Consider the following 23,174-nt stretch of genomic DNA (forward strand, 5'->3'; position numbering starts at 1 on the left):
TTGGTCTGTGGTATACAATAGTTGTGGTAATAGTAAGCTATATGCTTCAGGAAGAAAGAGTAGAAGGTATGTATTGGTATGTGGCTTAACTTTTCATTTCTTTGCTTTTGTGGGTTTGTTTAAGTTATATTTTATGTAACTGCTTCACAGCATATTTTTTGTTACTTTTTTTAATATCCGAGGGTATTTTAATGTCTAATTGAGGATGAAGATTTGATGAGGGAATTGAGGCAGATCTCTGGAGGTTAGAAGTGCTGATGGATAATGTTTTCTATCAGCAGCTGCTCAGGAAAACTTTTATGTTACAGTTTAGGATCTGCTTGTAAGACAAAAACAAACAGAAAAGTAAAGCTCCTCGTGTGGAGAAGGCGTGTGTGCGCCCATTCCCCACCAGTCAGGCACAAACTTTTCCTTATAATGTGAATTATCACTAAAATTGACTCTGAATCCAAACTTTAACCTCATCCCCTCCAACAAAAAGTCCATTTTATCCAATTTACTTAGGATTCCTCTCTGCCAGATGTTGTGTAGATAGACAATGTTTTTAAAGAGCTTCAGTCATGACAGATAAGAATGTCGAGGACAAATTTTGTACAGAGTCCAATGTCTCGGGTCATATTTTAAGTACTATACGGATTTGATTTACTTCACAATGAGGAGAAAGGTGAGATTTGGTGATGGGATTTGTGCTCTTAAGTCTTAGAAGCTTTTGAAAATCCCATGCACTGAGTACAAAATGGAAGGAGGAATAATTGATTAGTCCAGTAAGCTTTTATTGCTGGGACCCTGAGGTCAAATCTTGATTTTTAATTTACAAGTTAAAAATAAATATAAAAGAGGTGGTTTCACTCACTATACAGGAATTTCATAAAATTACCATAAAACTCCTCATGTTTGACATTCATAAAAGCCTAAAGCTCAAGAGTGCAAGGCTGGTGCATGTCATGCTGGAGGTGTTTTGCAATAGTTGTTTGAAGAAGTTGGCCTATCCCCTACCTACAGTGTTTGACTTATACCAGTGCTATTTTTCCCTTTCTTTCTTCCGCACTACATTCTCAATTTATTTGTGAGAACGGAAAAGTTAATTAGTAAAAATTACCAGGCTGGGTTTCCTTTTAAAAATGAAGTCCATCTCTGTTGCCCAATAGCTGAATATCTGGCTTGCAAGGTTTTTAAAAAATCCAAACAAAAGCTTATCTTGTCTATTCTAATATAACTGAAAAATAGCAATGTGTTACTCGAGTCCTAAACTTGTCGGTAGAAGAGGAAGTGTCAAAGGATCCCGTTCATAATCAGAATGATATCCAAGGATGCAATAAAAGAGAGAGAGAGTAATTTCATAGCCGATCAACATAACACATCAGTGACTAAATTAGAGTAGTTACAAATAATATACTTCTGTAAACTCCCAAGAAGCTCTCTTAAATACTTTAAAAAAAAAATATATATATATATATATATATATATATTTATTTTTCTTCCCATACCACTCAGGGAGATCCAATATTTTTAACTTAGTATTGCTACATTTTCTTATTACCCAAATTTGTTCCCACTTTTAATTTCTCAGTTGACTTTGTAACATTTTCCCTAGCCATAGATGTTTGAACAGTGGTCTTTCCGACCGGCAAAGATAACTTGGATTGGTGAGACATGTACCATTGTACTTTTTCAGACATATGATATTCCCCTGAAACAGAAGACCTAATAATTGCTAATTTGATACAAATGAACTTCTTGCCACTCTTTTTATTTCAGAACCTTAGGAGATGTACTTTTAGACTCAATAAGGTACAATGATAATGAAGCATTTTAAAATGCATGCATTTAGGTTCATGCATATAGAGAAAATAAAATATATAAACAAATATAGGTTGTTCCCCCTCTCCTTCCTATATTTGATATTCACAATGGGCACAATCTAAACGCTTTTACCAGTAGGTAAATATGCCTCATTGTAAGTGCACCACCACAACCTATGCTATTTCTCTCCAGCATATCCTAGGAATTTTTGTTCAATGCATACCATTGGCACCTTCCTTCTTATGTTTCCCCTGCTGCCTTCTCCTAACAGTCCTCCACCAGCTTTCCATTAGCTCCGTTCACTGGAGGTTAATTGGTAAGGAACTGGAGATCTCCTCAGGAGCCCCTTTTACTCCCTACCAAGGCCCACGGATCCTCCAAGAGAAAAGGAGCTTGTTTTTATCTAGATCATAACCACATATGAGGCTCCCCATGCACATTTGTGGAAAAGCAATTCTAACAGCAGGCAGCAGTGTGTTTATTTGGGAGGGTTTTTGCATCGATGATTGGCAGACAAAGCACAGAAAAGCCTCCCATGAACACATTAACAAAAATGATTATCACAGTCAAAAATTGTCACATAACATTATTTTTTTAAATGCATTTCCTTTTGTAAGATATAACACATTTGAAAATGAGATTTTTAATTTTTTATTGTTTCTTTTGATTAACATAATATGTCTGCTTTACATCCCTGGGGCATTAAGCAGGCTGTGGAAAATGTTAAAAATAAATGCATAAAAATATCAGTTAAATACAAATATTTAAGGAAAACACTAGATTCAAAATAATGTTTTTAAAAGCACCCAAATGACTTAGGTGCCTACGTCCCATTTTAAAAAATGACTTAAGGACAGATTTTAAATGGTATTTAGGCATTAAGGTATTAAGTAACTTAGGTACTTTTGAAAACTATACTGTGATCACACCCATAGTTCTAGGCAAAAAGTGTTCTGTGGAGCAAAATGTGGAATTTGGTGGGATGTTTTTCTTTTAACCACTGTGTATTATTTTTATTTTTATTTTTTTTTTGTTTTCTAATAGTGTTGCAGCAAACATGGTGTTACATATAAAGTGGACACATATCTGCATACGGCATCCTTTTAGCTGTTTTACATATGTATAATTAAAGATTTCTTCTCTTTAAATTACTTCATGGAGAAACAGTAGGGCTGTTTATGGGGCATAATTATGAATGGGGATGAAATCTTGTAACTTTTAGAATTATACCATGGGACAGTGCTTATGTGCCCTTTCAACAGTTTCTATTATCCCATAGCAGAATATTATGTATCCTTGTGTATGTGTGTTGGACAACAGATTCTAGAAACAAATTCTGTTTCCCCTAATTATCTGTGATTCTGAGACTAAGGATGGAATTCTTGGTACTGTGAGCACTTCAGTTATTACCTGTACGCTTGTCTCTAGATCACATAGGCCTTGTCAAGACCAGGGGAATTTCTCACTCCTGGCAACACCAGCTCCAACTGTGTTAGCAACGCTGGTAGAAATAGCGGAGACAGAATGCTGGCTGCTGCTGGCATTTTAAGCACTATGATGATTAGACCTGTTCTGAACAGTGTTAACTGACATAGTGCTTAAAATACTGATTGCAGCCCACAGCCCTTTTGTTCTAAAGCGCCCAACACTGCTAATGCCAGCAGAGTTAAACTGCTTTCCCCCTCCACCAAACTTGTTACCAGGTCAAAGAAAGCTAGTCAGTTGGTTTGACATGATTTGACAAATCTTTGTTGATTGTTACTTCTTATCTTCTAGGTGTTTGCAAATCAATTGCTTAATTATTTGCTCCATTATCTTTCCAGGAACTGAAGTTAACTAAGTGGTCTGTAATTCTCCAGGTTATCTTTATTTTCCTTTTTACAGAATGGAACTATATTTGCCATCTTCCAGTCCTCTGAAATCTCTCCTGTCTTCCATGAGTTTTCAAAGATAATCACTAATGGCTCAGATATCTCCTCAGTCAGCTCTTTGAGCATTCCAGGATATATTTCATTGGGCCTTGCCGACTTGAAGACATCTAGCTTGTCTAAGTAATTTTTAACCTGTTCTTTCCCTGTTTTAGCCTCAGATCCTATTTCATTTTCACTGGTGTTCACTATGTTAGGTGTCCAATTGCTACTAACCTTTTTGGTGAAAACTGAAAGAAAAAAGGCATTTAGCACTTTTCATCATTTCCACAATTTCTGTTGTTGTCTTTCTCCCCTTATTGAGTGAGGGGCTTACCCTGTGCTTGGTTGTCTTCTTGCTTTTAATGTGTTTGTAGAAAGTTTCATCACATTCACTGACAAATAAGTTAATTATATGGCATCAGGAGGCCCATTTTCAGCTTTTCTGGTGAGGGGGAGAGCCTCTCACCAATCTATAAATGACTTTCAGTAGTATTGGAAAAAAGAATTAACTCTGTACATTGAAACCTCTTTCAGTGAAGAGAGATTCGGGCCTTGTCTACACTAGAAAGTTTGTCAATGCAAGTTACAGTGCAGCACTCATTGTGTACATGGTAGATTTAGGGCATTTGGCCCAAGTTTTTAAAGGTATTTAGACATCACTTCCCTCAGCTTTGCAAGGCCAAAATGATTTAGGAGCCTAAATATTTTTCAAAAGGGATTTAGGAACCTTAGTCCACTGTTGATGGAATTTAGACTCCTAAATGCCTAAACCACTTTTTGAAAAAGCTTTGAGGCTCCTAAGTCAGTTAGGCATTGTGACACTAAGAACTGAAAACTCAAAACCACTTGAAAAATCTGACTCTAGGAGCCTAACTCCCTTTTTAAAATAAGAATTAGCCATGGCAGTCATTTAGGCCTTGCAACACTGAGAAGAGAAATGCCTAAATAACTTTAAAAATCTAGGCTTTTGTTCATAAAAAGGAAAGAATTTATATAATTGTGTATGTATAATGACTCCTAAACTGGAAAGCTCCCTGACATGAATTTACAGAATGCTTAAAGAACATGTAAAGCATAATTGAATTAGGCTGTAAGAATCAACAATCTTTGTATGCCACAGAGGGCATTCTTTTGTCAGGGGACTAGCAGTAGGACATGCAAGTTTAACATGTCCTATGACTGACCAAAAGGAAATACCTTTTCCCCAAGCTGATGGCTAACAGCTAGCAGCTTTATATATAAAAATGGGTTTGAATTTTTTTTTAAAAAAGCGTAGATGTTTCTATTAGGGAGGCTGTTATATGCCATTTTATGATGCATATCCCTATACAGGGCCTTAGACCTTGAAGATCTGTTTGGTATTCTTGTCAGATAAAAAATAGACTAGAATAATGGAAAATTCACAGGTTATTCTGTAAAAAGAAATCCAGTTTCTTGGGCTGACAGTTTCTTAAAGCTGTGGACCTTGATGTTTTAATCTCATGCATTTTGATAATGCTTGGTATTCATAACTGGTAGGTTTGATAAATTTTTAACAAGGAAGTTGAAGATTATGAGACAACACAAGGGGAGCTTTTGCATTTTGCACCTTGTACTCAAGCCTTCAGGTTTAATTTTCCCTTTTTTGCATCAAGAGTATTCCTTGGAGGAACACGGACTGGATCACATATTGCCCAAAGCTGGCTTTAGTTTATATTAAAGGAAAAAAAAAAGCCCAATACACACCCATAGAGTTAGCTTCCCAAAATTCCAATTTTAGTGCAGGCAGTAATATCCGTGCAGGCAGTAATATCTGAGCAACAGAATAGAGATCAGTTTAAAACTAATATAAATATACATTTTACTATTGTGAGAACTCATAACCTGTAGGATAAATGTCATTTCTACAGAAGTGAAATAACGTATATCAAGAAAGGAATGCATTTAAAAAGGATATATCCTAGTACTAGTGTGGAAAGAAATTCTACTAAGATAGCTTTAAAACAAACAAAAATGAAGCAATAAAAAATTAAACTGAAACAGCAGTCTGAACTCACAATTCAATTTATTTTAATTGGTAGTATAAATATTTTATTTATGTTTTAGAAAATTATATTAATGTGAGATTTGGGTCTCCAGAGTTATTTTTGAAATAGAGAATTGTCTGGTTTTGTTCTATCGTAACTTTTCTTTTTGATGCGTGAACCTATTTCAATTAAAAAACATTTATTAACTGTCATGGAAGTATTATAAAAGAGTGTGATATGCATCTTTGTATTTACTCAGTTGTGAACATTGGTTCCAGCTACTTACTTTTCATTAAGAATAAATTAAAATCGGAGACTCTAGAGTGATGACATGAGTTAATTGCTCAGGAGATAGTAACAACAACTCATATTGGAGATACCACATTAATATGAGCGAGAGAAAATGTGTTGATAGCCATTTGTAGTTAAATAAAGTTCAGTCTTCAAACACTACATAATAAAGTGCTTGCTACCATGAGTAGTCCCATTTAATTCAATGGGGCTACTCACAATAGTAAGCACTATGCCGAGTAGTAAGGTCTTTAATTGAGGAAAGCCCTTAAGGACATGTTTAAGGGCTTTGCTGAATTGGAGACTAAATGGGTATTTAAACTACTATGCCATCATTCCCAAATTGCCATCATTCCTCCTCCCCCCCCCTTCTCTCTAACCGTTTTTTACAGTACGATTCATTTTTTTTAATTATAACTTTTATCTCAAAAGTTACAATTATTTCCTACTCCCTGCCTTCGCTCCCATTTATAACACACATGCTAGGAGGTACTCATCTGACATTTTGGACTTGGTAAAACAGTGATAAGTGCCATATAAATGCTTTTAAATAAATAAGCAATCACCAGTAAGCAGCCAGACTAGTTTGTCCAGGGACTGAAATTATAGTGGTATGACATTTGAGTCCTACTACAGTGAATCTTAGAGCATTGTCTGAAAAAGCGCTGCTTGTCCATTTGATAAGAACCACTTATGTTCTAACCTAATTTACAAGCTGCCGTAGTAAAAAACATTACAGATAGATAAACTTCAGTGCTTTATTGTAGAGGTTCCCATTTGTGGTCTGTTGACCATTTGGTGGTTGGTTGCAGTGAGCTGGCTCTGCTCCTGTTTCTAGCTGGAAGAAACCAGACAGATAGGTTGGAGAGGTAGAATAAAGAGGAAAAGTAGATTCAATTGTTTCCATAAAAGGACAAAATATTTTTAAACTAAAGACAGTTAAAACCCAGAGGCCAGTACAATGAAGCTATGACAGTTTATACCAGCTAAGGAACTGGCCCCATAAACATTTTCTTAATAATACAGTACTTGTCCATTTAAGCCATTTTTATAGCTGTCAATGGTATATATGTCATTATGAAGTGGAGAGAAGAGTGTCCATAAGCAAATCTCTTTATTAAGATGTGGTTCACACCATGAAAAAGTTTTAAGAATCTCTCTTACATACTTTTAATTTTGTCATATAAGTAAGTGTAGTATTTTTAAACTAAAGGAGGCGTAATAATGCCTTTGCAAGATTCCAGATAGTAACTAAGCAATTGAAAGATATAATTTTAAAGCATGAACCTCATCTAATTATTTGTTTTCCATTCTTGGAATTTAAAACATTTTCTGGTATTTCTTCAAATGTAGAGAAATTTCCATTTTCAACAGATCTCAAAATGGAATTAATGTGTAAAAGGAAAATATACCAGAAAAACAAAATGAAGCTGGTTGGAAAAACTCCAGATTTTGAAATGTTTTGTTTGGAGAAAGAAAATTGTCTGTTTTTTGAGCTCTAAAATCAAGTCTGATATTTTCTTTACTGAATTTCACAGAGCTATTCTTGCTCTTAACGCAAATTAAATAACTTCTTGGAACGGCAATAGAATGAGATTCCTAGAGGCCCCAAGAATTTATGTAATGACAGAATATGCACTTTTATTTAAAGTATCATAAACTCTTGAGAGATTTTAGAATACATACATTTAACTACACAACAAACATTGTGAAGAGAAAAAATCAATGTGTCACCTCTCCTTTAGAGACTTGCAGGTTGCTGGGTCCATTACGAATGCAGTATGTAAATTAAATTGGAAATCTATATTTCAACGTTTACTTTTGTAGTAGGCACAAAAATTGAGTTTAGAGTTACATTTCACAGATTAAGCACTAAATACAATCTCTTGGCTTGCATCAGCTCTTATGGTTTTGGGACTTACACCTCCTGATCAGCCTGAGTAAACCTACAGATGATGCACATTTTATCAAATATATGGGGATTTTTGCTAACTTTTTAATGCAGTAATTTGATTCACTTTCATTCAATATCTCACCATAACCCCCAAACCCTTTTCAGCTGTGCTCTGAGTTTGAAAACCTATAACCTACACAAAGAATGCTTACCATACATGTAATTAGATCTACTGATTTTATATAAAACAAATTTTTATATAAATAGACAAAACTGGATCAGTTTTATCATCATCAAAAATGTGTTCTATTTTGAAAGAAAGTTTGCATGAAAATGTTTACATTAAAATGTAACACGATAGGTATTTTTACAATTCACTTATGGAATACTCTTTCACATCTGTATGTGTTGTTAAATCAATCAATGGTAATGAAAGGAAAAAGATTTAAGATGATGTGGATACCAACCACATTATGTGGTGATAACCATCCTATCTGATAAGTTATGGAATCATGTTAAATGTAGAAGAATGTGATGAAATACATTTATCATTCACCTTTGGCCACTTTTCCTGCACTCTGTCCACTAAACCATTTCTCCTGAGACCAGTTCTTCATTTGTGAATAGTTTCAAACAGTTGCCATTTTATAAAATCAATCTGTCAATGAAATATTTTTTTTGTTTTACCCCAGAAATGTGGAGTTTCCCACCAAAATTACATAGGCCTATAGTCAACAACAGGCAATATTCAATGATGCACCAATTACAAGTTTAAGGGGGGCTATCTTATGACCACCTAAAAGTTAGAAACAAGTGCTTTATACTAATGGGTAGAGGTGGCTCCCAGTTTTCTAGGCATGCAAAATATTGAGAAAATGGACCTTAAAATGTTTTCATTAATATGTAGGACATCTATTTTGGAGAAGGAAGTTGAGAGAGAGAGAATGCAAGGCAAAATATTTTGGGAGCAGTGACATTATTTTGTTTAGAAAGATAACTCAGGCTATCCTTACAAACACTCTTATAAAATAACAATGTTATTAGAGGACAGAATGTATAATATTTAATTTTAAACAACATCCAAGATTGGGAGCAACTGATTAATATTTAAAATTCTGTTTAAAAAAAAACAAGTCAGGGTTTTTTCCCTTGCATGTGTGACTTAAGACATTGAGGCAGTCTTCAGTTACAAGGAAGTTTGGGTGATAGCAATGCTGAAGAGAGTGATTTTGAGATCTGAAAGGAAACTGAACAAGGGAGGAGGAGGAGGAGAATAAATTATAAGAAAGTTGAATGCTGCCAAACCTGAAGCTATGTAGTCTGAACTGCTCCCTGCTTTAAGAAGAGGTAGAGGATTTTTTTGACCCGCAAACCAAATCTCAAATGTTGGACTTAATACATCTCACTGAGTACATTTAACTATTTCTCAGGGTTCCCCTCACCCCGATAAACCTATTTGCATGTCTCTCTGACAGTGAGGTGGATAAATATGGAAAAGTTCTTTGGACTGAAATGACTTTCTAAAATAGAGATCATTTTCACTAAGAGCAGCAAAGAGTAGAATCCCATGTTCAGTTGTTCATAAGAGGATTTGATGAAGTATCCAATGTCAGTTTTTCTTATTTCCATCTCCTTTTGGAAAGAGCTATGAAGCAGAAAACTGACTCTGGGTATGTTGTCTCCACTCTTTCACAGCAATGATAATTAGTGATGATGGTCTGCTAACTCCATCTACTCTTGTGGCATTTGACTGAGTAGCATCAACATGTAAGTGGTGAGGGTGAGTCTCATGAGAGTCACATGCCAAAGTAGAGTAAACAGTGGAATGGCCTGCTTTTTCATTGCCTTAAATAACCCACGAGCATTGGGGCAGCATTTTCTTCCCTCATTTGGCCTTGCCATTTGGAGGAAATATTTGGGAGTGGACATCTCTATGCCAAGAAATACAAGATGGGTGACATAATATCTTTTATTGGACCAATTTGTTGGTGAGACATATGTTTTGGGGCTTACACAGAGCTCTTCTTCAGGACTCTTCTTTCACCAACAGAAGTTGATCCAATAAAACGTTACCTCACCCACCTTGTCTCTTGAATATCCTGGGATCAACAAGGCTATAACAACACTGCAAATTTCTGTGTGTTTCAGGAGTATCCAAAAAATGAGTTGTAAGTGGGCCAGCTCTATAGCACCAATAAGGGGAAGGAGTCAGTCAGTGAATGGGACATGGCACCCACTTACTGGCAGTCAGAAAGCTTGATACCCTTTCCCTTGACAGTTGATCACTCCCAACCCTTGCTCATTGTCATGGCATGGTGAGATTCTATCATATGTGGAAAAGTAAAAGTTAAAGAAAAGTGACCAAATGTGGTTCTGAAATAAGCCAGTGCAGTTCCGTTTAAAACCAAAGGGTGATGCACATGCTTATGCCAGGGCTGAATTCTGAATCAGTATTTGCCCTTTAATATCACAGTCTGTTTGATTTTTCTAGTGGAAACTGGACCTTGAAGTGGCTTCAGCTTTATAAAATATTACTTGCCTCTCACATAAAACTAGCATACTGCCACAATGTATCATTTAGTGTAATTTCTCAGTACAACTATACAGCAAGTAACTTTTTTGCATGATTAGACTATAAGAACGGCTATACTGGGTCAGACCTATGGTCCATTTAGCCCAGTAACTGTCTTCTGACAGTGACCAATGCCAGGTGTTTCAGAGGGAATGAATAGTACAGGTAAACATCAAGTGATCCATCCCCTGTCGCTCATTCCCAGCTTCTACTAATTTTTAATGACAAATTAGTAACTTACTTACACTTCTGTAACAAGTGGACAATGAGTCCCAAACCCTAGTTATTTTTAATTTACCTATACACTCAGAACATTAGCTAGTTAACCAAAGTCATCTCTTCTTTATTGATATTTTATAAAAGCTAAAGTGAAATGTGTTAACTATGTATAAATTCACAGTAACAATTAGTGCAAAAGTTCACCAGTAGTTAGCTTTATACTCTAAACTGATAGACTGGCTTACATGAAGGGTATATTAGAAGACTATATGTAAAAAGATTCTACAGTGAGTGTTCAATATACTGTTGCAATGTGTGGCAGTACAAAACCCTTTGAAGGGGGATGGAGGCAGGGGAATTACCATAAGGTTTCCAACTATAAATAAACAAAGGTGTTACAGTCAGAAACTGCCATTTTGGATATTAACTCCTTTCTAACTATAATTTCTGGGTGAAATTCTGACCCCATTAAAATCAGTAGGAGTTGATTGTGTCCAAGTCAGGAAATGAGAAATCTTATTTTACTTTTATTTAATTATTTTGCTTTGAGTTATGGTTTGGGGGACAGAGTAGCAAGAAGCCTTTCTTACTATTAAACCATCTTATAGTTACATTCATTGAAATGCTATACTTTTAAAATAACTCTACAAGGAACCAAAATTAATTAAATGCTGTTTGACCACCTGATATTTCTGAAAAAATAAGCCCCATGTTTATATGACAACACTCCCCACCCAATGGATATCTTGTTTGCTATATCTTGATTTGTTGTTCCATGAGGCAGCAATATCTGTTCAACGCTGGAAAGAGGGGGGGGATCTTGTCATGTTGCACTAACCACATCATTTCATTCATAGGCCTCAAGGGAAAAGACCTCTTTTGTGTGTTTGGTATATAGCTGTGATACCTACTCTATAAGCTTTGCAAGATGCCAGCACAGTTGCCAAATGGGAAGACTGTGACAGGGGATTTACTGTCTTTCCATGTGATTTATACCACTTAATCTGAATGTATGCTGCTTTGATTTTTATCCATAGTTAGATATACAAAGTGAGAAGTAAACCCATTGCACCCAATCCTTCTCTTCTTTTTCCTTTACACTTGTCTTTTATACTTTTCTCTTACTCTGTCCACCTGTCCTTTTTGTCTGTTATTTCTTTCTTTTCCCTCCCTGTCTTCCCCCCACACTTCACATTTTATTAACATTACCATTTAGATTGCCATCCCCAACCCGAATTGACCAGAAAAGAAAATACCAGAAAAACAAAATATATAATTGATCAAACAAATTAAACACAGAGTAGTTCATAGCTCAGAATTATTTATCATTCAGAAGGTTGTTTCAGCAGAAACATGTGCTGTCAATGGGGAGAGGATATGGAATTAAAGCTGGATATTTACTGTCACAAATTGTTGCCTCTCACCTTAGTCATCCTCTGGTCCAGGGGCAGGAAATTGTGACAAGGCATCAACCAACAGAATAAACTTGTGCTATAAAAATAAAAATTTAGAATTAAAAATTCTGTTGTGTAGTTTGTGTCTTGCCTAACTTGTTGCCATAGATTATTATGGGATAGCTCCAACAGTTCTGGGTGGTCTTTAGCATAGTTAAATAAACCCTGTCTGTGCATTTACATCCCTGTGTCCCTGTCTACTGGTTTTCCTCTGAACACGTAATTTCCAAGGATTCAAACACAAATTCCAAATTAAAAATGACAGTAAAAACATAGGGAGTGCTATACTAGAAACACAGATGTCATTGTTAAAAGTACTAGCAACTATTTACTTATAAACATTTTCAGAGATTATTTGTTATTAAAATAAAAATGAAATAACACAATGACATCCATCTGCACAATGTTAGCAAAGATAAATGATGAAGTGTTAAGAGTAATAAAAATAACATTCAGGGACTTATAACAGCAGTGAAGACAAATTTGTGAACTGCTATGAGACTTTATGCAGACATATAAACTGATAAGATACTCAAAATGTGTAATACATGGATTCTAGGGGGTGTATGTAAAATATTTCACTGAATCAAGTCTCCTGTAGCACCTCAGGACGTTATATCAGATAGAGAAGAGCTTATGTATCTAGGCATTGGGATGCCCTATGCCTTTAAGGACACACCCCTGGGAGGTGTGTGCTGTGACATACTGTCTTGTGAGAGGGGGAATAAAAGAAAAAAGACCCTTTGACCCCCACACCTTCATTTTGCAAACACTGCAGGTGGCTTACCCCATCTGGGGTAAATTTTATCCCCTCTGCACCTCCCTGTGCTGGAGTTTTGTCTCACTTTCTGGCAGCATCTCATCCCTAGACTTAACCCTGGCTCCTAGCTTCCATCCCTGATTTTGCCCCTTAGCTTCTCTCCTTCCCTTGCTTCCAGTTGTTTGATCCCCATAAAATCAGTTCCCCATCCCCTGCACAGACTCTGCTCATGCCCCCACCATGAGGCTTCAGTAATATTTGAGGTCCTTTAGCGGGTCCCCGCTCTTCCTCCAAGCTCCACATTGGCCAGAGCGCAGGAGCAGCTGCCCCCCTACAGCTGGGAGCCTGGCCAGAGAGGAGCAGCCCCGGCCAACCTGCCAGGGGCCACACAGGCTGTGCAGTGGTGGGCTGTGCCAGGGAAGCCTTAGCTTCTTACTCAGGTAAGAGTAATTATTATTATGTATGTAATTTAATGGTGGTGTTATCATTATATGTGTTTTATGGCCGGTGAGGAGGGGGAACATGTGTTTTACCTAGTGTTAACTAGTTGGGCTTTCACTCAAAAAGGTTGGGAACCACTTTAAAAGAATGAATAGTCACACTTTTGAAACTGATGAGCATAAAGTATAGTTGTCCTGATAATTTGGATGACTCTCGAAATGTAATAAACCATATATATCTTAACTTTACATTCCAGTGAACCTAAAAGTCCTTCCTGGCAAATATTCACCCCAATACACCCTGAAGAACAATCAACTAAATTGTCAACTTTTGTTAATTTTTCATTTTGGTTTTATTCTGATGCATGTTCTAGAACTTTTAAAAACATGACCAGAAGGAATGCATTGAGCACTCAGTCCTTATAATAACATGCTAATTGTGTAGATGAGTGGGAGTTGAATAGGCAGACTGGTAGAAGGTTTCAGCATTGAAAGCCAGTCAGAAAGCAAGTGAGCAATCATTTTATGCTGTGTATAGTAGAGCTTCATATATCGGATGGGAGATTATTGGAAGATTTAAGCACTTTGTACTGTTGCTATAGTTAAATGTGTAAGTTGACTTTTTAATTGTAAATTTATTCTACATGATGCATTGACTATGGCAAATCAGTTTAAAATATGGGGGAAGGGAGAACGGGACCTCCATAACATTTAAATTGTCTCCCTATTATACTGTAAGTTTGGGGCCAGAAGACATTTTTCCCAAAATACTTTATTCTCTACATTATCAACAAAGTGTGGCTCACAAGTTGTGCATTTTATTATACCTCTATTCTTGTCAGGTTTTCTGATATTATATATTAGAGACATGGTAGGTAAGTGAATATCTTTTATTGGGCCAAATTCTGTTGGCAGAAGGGCCAAGTTTTCGAGCCTCACACAGCTCCTTCCACAGGTCTGGTGACAGTAACCAGAGTAATCATGTAAAACAACCACAACACTGCAAACATTAATTAGTAAGAGAGACCTATGACATGTCGTATATTCTTCTGTGTAGCCATATGGTTGTAGGTGCTTTGAGTTCTTTTATTAGGCTTGCAAAGTATTTATCATTTAGTTTTCTTTCATTGTAAATGATGTCTCTTGCTTCTTTCTCTTTTCTGGATGTAATACAAAAGATCTAAAGTACAAAGGAATAATTCACATAGTCATCAAACCCAAGTCGCTTCTGTTTAGCATATAACTTATTTGCTCCTCTTCTATATACACATTTGAATCTAAGGGTATGTCTACACTGCTGCTGTCAGATCGACCTTTCTGGATCGATTGAGTGGTCGGTGAAGACCCACTCAATCAATTCAGAAGCTGACACTGTAAAACCACCCCTTAAAATGGCGTAGCACTGCGTTGACAGGAACACAGCTCCCGTCGGTGCAGTACAGTGAAAACGCCGCATTTAAGGGAAGTACAGCAGTCAACGGGAGTTACGCAAGTTCTGTGTAGCTTGTGTAATTCCCATCGACTGCTGCCGAATCACCAGCTAAATGTAGACCAGGGCTAAATCACAAAAAAGTTACTAAATATGAGAAGGTGTTTTATTTTTAACCAATTATTTAGTTGCCCTTTTAAGCTCCATTACCCCTCTATACTCTGCAGTGATCACCATTACAGCACATATCTTTAACTAGAAGGGAGGCTGTTTCTTTCTAAAATTAACCCTAAAGATACCCCATTGTTTATGCTGTCTTGCTGGTAAGACCAAAGACATTTGTTTGAAAAATATAAGATCACAAGGAATTTAATCAACTTATTCTATAGAAAATAAACTGGAAACTTTGTAATGTAAAAGAGGAAAACATGAATCTTGAGGGGAGTGGAGCAGATAGGAAACCACAGCTGTAAAGGTGGGACTTTAAAGACAAGGAGCAGAAGGGGAATTTACCAAGGACAGTGTTAGATTGGGGTATGTGTGTCAAGGAGTGGGATAGAAGGATAGGGCTCCCTCTAAAGTTGGGAGCAGAGTCATGAATACATCAGGAAGTGATTTCTGCATACTAAATTAACCAGATTCTTTGGAGTTTTCATGGTATAGATTTCCATTCTCTGTACTCTTTGGTTCAGCCAGGGCCTATTTTTCCTTTACAATGCCAATGGAATGTATATGGTTCATTAAATCTATGCAAAGTCAACTAATAAACATTCAAATCTACTCATGATGGAGTGAGTACACTTGCACTTTCAGTTTTTCTATTTCAGTTTTCAGTTCTATGAGTTTTCCATCAGTGTCTTACCTTGTCAACTTCAGTCCAAGAACCTTAAAATTATTCGTTGTGTCCTGCCAGTACCATAGTATCATATTTATTTATTTTAAAAATTGGAATTTAGCGTTAGTCAGTGGAAATCACTCTCTGAGGTAGGGAATCCCCTACAGGACAAGTGACACTTCAGGGCTATAAAGTGGACTTAACAGGAAGACATTTGTCAGTATATTCTGGTTTACCATTTCTAGGTACATTTCTCAGATACTGGTGACCTGTCTTAATGGCACAGTTATTGCAATGTAATAGGCATTATTTATGTAAAAAAAGAATGAAGCTACACACTAACTTGTAACTAATATCACTACTGCACAGCTTTTGATGTGGAGTTGAATTTTGATTGTGTTTTTGTTGAGTGTGTCAACTTGCCTCATAATTTTGGTAAACAAGTTGATGTCACTTTGTTGCATCCATTATGTTTGGTACTGTGCAGTAACTGAAAGGAGACAATCCCTGCTGTAAATAGCTAACAGTCTGAAGATGAAGGGTAAGGGGTGGGGAGATATAAAGTCCAAAAGTATGAATATGGTGAAAAATTGATAATTATGTAGATTGTAGGGTTTGGTTTTTAATTGGACTGAGGAATAAAGGATGAGAGGGGAAGAAGCAAAAGAGGGGAGTAGTAACAACTTATCACTTACTTGGCCTGATCAGCAGGCTAATTCTAGCAGTCTAGAATTCAGAATTTGGTGTAAAAACTCCACCCATTCTGATTCATCAGTGCTTGAATCTATTGATCAACACTATGATTTTGACCTAGCAGCGTGAAAGAAATTCTGTGCTTTACTTATTGAATAAAAATAGCAGAGTACGCTTCCTGCAGAAAAAAATCTGCCTTCTTGTAAGATCCTATTGGCTCTTGAAGATTTTTGAAGACATTTTGAAGATGGGAAATATGTCTGCAATCAATAAAATCTTTCTGATCAGTGATGCTTAACTAAGTTGTTTCACACAGCCTTTCTTTAACAGGAGCACAGCTCATGCAAGGCCAGTGATGGGAAATTTCAATATATATATATATGTATATTTTTATCTTTAAAAGAGAGAAGACCACCAAATCTACTTTGGTTAAGAGAACCTTGACTCTGAGCTTTTTAAATAGATAAGGACAAAGTTGTATGATGATAATGGAACAAGTTATCCAGCCTGACTCTCTTCTATCAATGAGGGTATGTGGAAGTCTAAAAGAAGAAAATGGCCTATGTGTGGGTAGAAGGCTTTGGCTTATAGTGAAAGAAAACCCATTTTCATCTCAACTTTTGTTTTTCAAAAGCAAGTTATCTGTTCCAGAAAACATTTTTGCCATGAAATGCAGAGCCAGTGAAAAAAGGCTGTCAAAGACATGAACAGCTAGATAGATGTATTCAAGATGCAAGCTTCAGATTCAAGCTCATAATGTTTTCAGGATTGGGGTGATTTTTGACAGCACCCCACTATGATAATATCTCAGGCACCTCAAGTTAGAATTGATGGTAGCATAATTGATAGATACCTGTAGACAAGAAAAATGAACTAGTCTAACAAAATAAAACAAATAAAAAATAAAATAAAATAAAATAAAAAACAAAACAAAACAAAACAAAACTAGCAATACTGATATTCAAGTAATCTCACCAATTGTCACAAATGTCAGAATCTATTTTCCATAGTTGCCCATGTCTTTATCCAACGGAGCGAGGATTTTAACAGATGTAATCTGATTACTGTGCATGCTCTTTGAGGTACTCCATCACGTGTCTGATAAGACCCCCTGTTGAAGTTGATTGTGAAACTCCTATTGACTTCAGTGAGAAGAGGGGCCAGTTGGTCCTGGTTGCGGGTCTAAAAGGTGCTGTTATATTTCCTTCTGGGTTCATGCTAAACTGCTGATTGGAATAATGTATGAAGAAACTTTAAATAATATTCAGGATGAGAGGAAAACTCATCTGAATTACAGCGTCCTCAAAAGAATTAATACATAAACAGTTCTCTACTTTTTAACAACTTTGTTCACTTAAAATTTATTAAATTAAAACATTTTGCTACAGTACTTCAGATTAGTTTCCATGGTGTAGTACTAGACTTTTTTTAAAAATTTGTTTTATTTTATTGGTAGGAGAGAGACTGTGTTAAAATGGTGATATTATATTGCTTTTGGGGATAATTAAAAAAAAGATACAAAACCTCTTTCTATCTTCTGAGAAATAGGTTGGAGAAGAAATTACACAGTGAAATAAGAATGAGAAGGAAAGAATACTGAGAATGGGGTATGATTCAGTAACACTCCTAGATTGCTTTGTTGGCTAGCTAATGAAGCATGGCATAAAATTTCAATGCAAACATAAGTCAACATATTGGTAGCTAATATTCACAATAACAGGGCGATGAGTCCAGGGAACAGAGATTGTTAGCTAGTAAATATCTTTTGAGAACAGGGGAAGGATCAAGTGCATTAGTTTCTCCTTTCCATACACCTCAGGTTTCAAAATTGCTGCTGTATTTCATTGTACACACAAAGTATATGGGTAGAAATATATTGTTTTCTAAATATATATGAATATACACTTTACAAAAATAACATCTTACAAAAAAGTTACTCTGATTCTTATTATACCTTTCTTAATATTTCTGTGCCATTTCACTGTTTATAAAAACAGAATTACTCCTACTTATTTGAAATATTACTAATTTAAAATCTTAATGGTGAAATTCAGCTTGTTTGAAGTCTGTGATAATTATCTTGCTTTTCTTGCTGGTAGTCACATTTTTTTGTGGAAAATGTGTGGGGAGAAAAAAATCTGCATATCCATTTAATATAATTATCCATAATGACCACATATGGTCATTGTATCAGTTGCTAATTAATTTAAATGAGTAATGCATAAATATTTGGATAGACAGTCCTTGATTATTTTTTTAACATGGCTCATACTTATGAAATTAACTAGTAAAATTGTCTTTGAGTCTTGGGGTTGGGAAGGTGAGCTAGAGGTATTATTAACCACCAAATTTAAAATAATTGAATTTTTTGCAACTGAAACAGAAACAGAAAAGTATCTAATGTCAAAAAGAGTTTCAGCTGACTGAATTTTTCCTTTTAGCTATGAGTAGTAGTTAAAGGATTGGAAAATAGAAATCTATTCTGTCCACTTTGAAAGTGAATGGAATATTTTGCTGCTTATCAAACTGTACTGGATAAAATATATATATACCTTGATACCAATAACACGGCAGGTGCCAAATAGCTGAAATCATGCATATTGTTTGTGATGTATACTGGACTCTTGAATGTGCTAGAATCAACATCATATTGGACATGCAGGAAGAAAGACAAGACCCAAGGAGTGTAGTTTAAATAAGCCCACAACATCATTAATTTGTCTAGGAACTAGCCGGCAATAATTTGTCCTGGGCAGGTCATTCCTTTTTTTTCTTCTATAAACTAATCTCTACCATCTTCCTTACATGATGGATCCCAGCACTTGAACCATGACTCAGTTGCAGAGGAAAGCAAAACAAAAACAAACAAACAAAACCCAAAGTCACCAGTGTTCTAGCCAGTCTAACCTTGGGGAAAATTCCATCCTGACCCCTAATCTGGTGATCAGATGGCCCCTGAGCACGTGAGCAAGACACACTAGCCAGGCATCTAGAAAGAGGATTCTCTCTAACACCTCAGAGCACTGATCCACCCCATAAAGCCCTGGGCAATCTTTGACACTTCAGAGGAGGGCAACTGCCTACCTCCCCCAATACACCTGACCCTGGCAGATGATTGGCTGAAACCTTGCAATGTGAGGTTTGACTATAGTCTATATCTTAATACCAAGCTGTAGGTGTTATGAGGGCAATACAAGCAATATTTTTCTCCCCTGAGCCCGTGATTCCAATTCAGGTTCATCGGGAAACCTCACACCAATATCAAACAATTACCTGCACTAGACACCTACCAAGTTGCAACAACTTGAACTTTACCTCCCCACCTACCCTAGGTCTTGAGGTTCCTGAGGGGATGGTGAAAAAGCCCCATCCCATCCCATCCAATCTGACAGTGAGTGGAAAATTCCTTTCCATTCCCAAAAAAGATGAATAGCACAATGCCCACTGTAGACCCCAAAGCCCGGTCCTACAATAATCCCAAGGCTGAGAGGGTAGAGTTGTACTTCTGGGCATGTAATGGCACCATCTGCCCAGAGAAAAAGGCTTTATGCCCCCACCTTGAGTGTGCAGGAGCCAATGGGTTTCCATTGCGTCCCTCAGACCGGCCAGTCAGCTAGAATGCATCCTTCCTCCATAGCTCCCAAACCCACAAGGAACCTGAGCACCCGGAAGGAGGGGAGAGCCCCCTTTCTCCTGCCTGCCCAAACAAAGCAGATCTGCTCTAGGCTATGGTGGGGAATGCATTATGGTTGATGTTGCTACACAGAGTGACATCAAACCGGTATTGCAACAATGAAGACACTAAAATATGGTCCCATCATTTTGCAAATTTCTTAAAGGGAAAAAATATAACTTTTCCCCTACTATCACCCCTTAAAGAAATTGTCCTGTTCAAAATTACAAATAACTGTAGCTAATTTATAGCGCTGATTTACCTGACAAGCTATTACAAGTGAGTATTTCTATGCTTCTATGAAGAGTGATTCTTGTCTCTTTCTACAAATATACTTACTTTGGTTTCATTTAATAATTTTAACTAGAGTAATCTGATTTCCTAGGTGACCTAACATATTTATATGGATAAAATGATGAAAATGATCAATGAAGAATGGAAAGAGTGGAGTAAAAATAAACTAGATTTACTGACACAATAGCTTATTGAGCTACTGAGATTAGATTGTATTCTCTACTACACTTGAGGGAATGTAATTCAATCTGTAGTTTGAGCGGATACCTCTACTTGCAGTATTTTAGAACACATTTCTGGTTCTTAATATCCCAGGTTTCTGTTAAAATTGCTAGTCTCCTAAATGCTGTGATGTGGGACTTTTGCTGGGAGGCATCTACAGCAACTCCATTCCCTTGTCAGCTTTAAAATGAGTGCACTTTTTGTCAGAACCAAATCCAGTTCTGACAAGGTATCTAATGAGATCCATTGAGTCAAACTGTAACATGAGTTTTTGTTACAAAGTTGTCCCAAAATTAGGTATTGTATAATCTATCACTTTCTGAGGAAAGAAAAACAACAAGCTAAACAATTTTGTCAAGAGACTGATTATTTATATGAAAGCTTGAGAATACTGTACCCATTTACAGTAGCTCTTTTACTGCTGAGGTTCCTGTCAAGTGTTAATGCAGGATACATGAGAAGGATTTAGAGCTACAGGCTTTTTGCATTAATCTGTAATATTAAATTAGTTGGCAAAGTGTTGCTGCCTTGGCAGAAATTCAAAAGATGTAAAAAGGATGTATGAGCTGATATCAACTTGCATAAAGCTGCTGGTCAGAACTGCCACAAAGGGATCTTTAATGAGGGAGACAAAAGTAAGGGAATGGGGATTTTTTTTCAGAGTTCATTGGGTGTGGGTATGTGTTTATACAGTATATGTATGCATATAAAATGAATAAGTATGCATATGAATAGTCTTGAAAATCAAAATTTATTTTGAAAATTATTCCAGTACACTGGAGACTATCTACTAGTACAGTTTCTTAGAGGGGAGAACAAATCAAAATGAAGAGCCTCCCCTGCTCTGAGGGGCACAGAGACAGGAAGGATGTGTGACTGGGCTTTCTGAATGGAGGGTGTGTTGTGTTTGGGGATATGTGGTGGGGTGTTTTGACAGGAGATTTCATATATCTGATTTCTGAAGCATATATGAAGAGTGTGATGGTGGCACATAGGGACTCGGTGACTCTATGCTTTCCATCCAGGAGGTATGACATCTGCAGTTTCCTAATCTGGCTCCTAGTACCCGGTGCTCGAAATTTTACAGTCACTTAAACCCTGTACTGTTCAGAAGCATCAGTGTCTTTTTAGTATCAGATATTGTACAGGCGCTTTCTGTTTCTGAAATTCTCCTTTATAGAAAGAGGAAGGCATGCAACATTGTCATTCTTTCCCATAATAACAAATACACTTTTCAGTATTGTCCAAATGGTATATGGTGAAGAAATAAAACCTCACTAGAAGTATAGAGTAAGGGTTATAGAGCAAAGTGAAAGAAGATGACTAATATTAAAGCATAAGTGTTCCTATTTTGAAGGCTCTGAGTAATAGCCTTTTACAATTGGTTTATGCACTGTGAGGTATATGATCAGGATAAGAATTCTAAAACTCATCTCTTCCACTGACTTTATTTATGCAAGTCACTTTCTCTCTGGTTCTTCGTCTGTTAAACAGGGCTAATATTTTCTCAATGTATAAATCTTACAGGAGGATTATGAAGATTAATTGGTTGATATTTGTACATTTCTTTGATCATGTAAAGTTTAATATAAAGTGATGACACACACAAATACACAAAACACTATGTTAAAATACATTATTAAGGTTATAAAATCAAGCACTCAAAAGGTAGGAAACGCCAGAATTAAGCTTGTCTGTGTAACATTAATTCAGACTTCTTGTGCATATGCATTATGATAGTCTTTAATTACATGATCTCATGTTTATTAGTCAGATTTAAGTATGCCATATTTACTGCGTACTGCTCAGATTCTGCTCTGAAGACAGGTTTATTGATTTCCTTGTGAGCTTTTCTATAGCACTCATCACTAGAGTATCTGAGTGTTTCACAAATATTAATGAATATATTTCACAATACTCGTGTGAGACATGGGGGTATTATTATTCCAATTTTACAGATGGGCTGCCAAGGCACAGAGGGATTCAGATCAAAAGTATCCACTACTGTTCGAGTGCTCATTCCATATGCACCACGCACCCGAGTCCAGAAATTCTTCAAAGTAGTGCCCATTGACCCACACACATGCAGTAGCTCTTTTTGTGCTCCAGATCAAGGTATAAAAGATCGTGTGGGTTGACACCTCTTCAGTTCCTTCTTACCATCACATAGCCTGAGTCGGAATCGTGTTCTCCTTCACTCCATTGTATAACCTGTAAAGAAAGAAAATATTTGTAAATAGTTACGTGTCTTAGCTTAGTAGTTAGCTTAGAGTATTTCTTTCCCCTTGGTTGGGGAACCCCCTCTCTGGCTCTCAGACTATGTTCAGAGTCCCAGGTTCAAGAATTGCATTTCCTGCCCTCATTCCTTCTCCATCAGTGACAAACACCAATCGTGCAGGTTCCGTCTGGTAGGCATATAGCTCTGTAAAGTGTAATATCTCTCTCTCCTTCCCACCCAAAATTTGAGAAGCCCTGGAGCTTCACCTATGAAAGTACCTGATGGAGAAGAATATGAGGCCCCTCTCTTATCCAGGCCAGGGAACCCCCCTGTACATCAGCCTCAACTGATCAGCAGTGGCCCTCCAAATATGGGCCTTGGAGCAGAGCCTTCAACATCTGTCACAACAGCTCTGTGTGACATGAAGGGCCACCCCTCTTTTCCCAGTGTGGGTTTGATAT

At 36.7% G+C, this 23,174-nt stretch overlaps 1 long non-coding RNA gene across 1 annotated transcript in view; it reads left to right on the plus strand.

Annotated features, from left to right (window-relative positions):
• Nucleotides 1-23,174, plus strand: part of LOC137155178 (uncharacterized) — a 164,418-nt gene that overhangs the window by 100,460 nt on the left and 40,784 nt on the right. The window lies entirely within an intron of this gene.

The sequence above is a fragment of the Emydura macquarii genome, unplaced genomic scaffold (assembly GCF_026122565.2).
Source record: "Emydura macquarii macquarii isolate MOO-44397 ecotype Brisbane River unplaced genomic scaffold, CSIRO-AGI_Emac_v2 contig_1348, whole genome shotgun sequence".
Lineage (NCBI taxonomy): Eukaryota > Metazoa > Chordata > Testudines > Chelidae > Emydura > Emydura macquarii.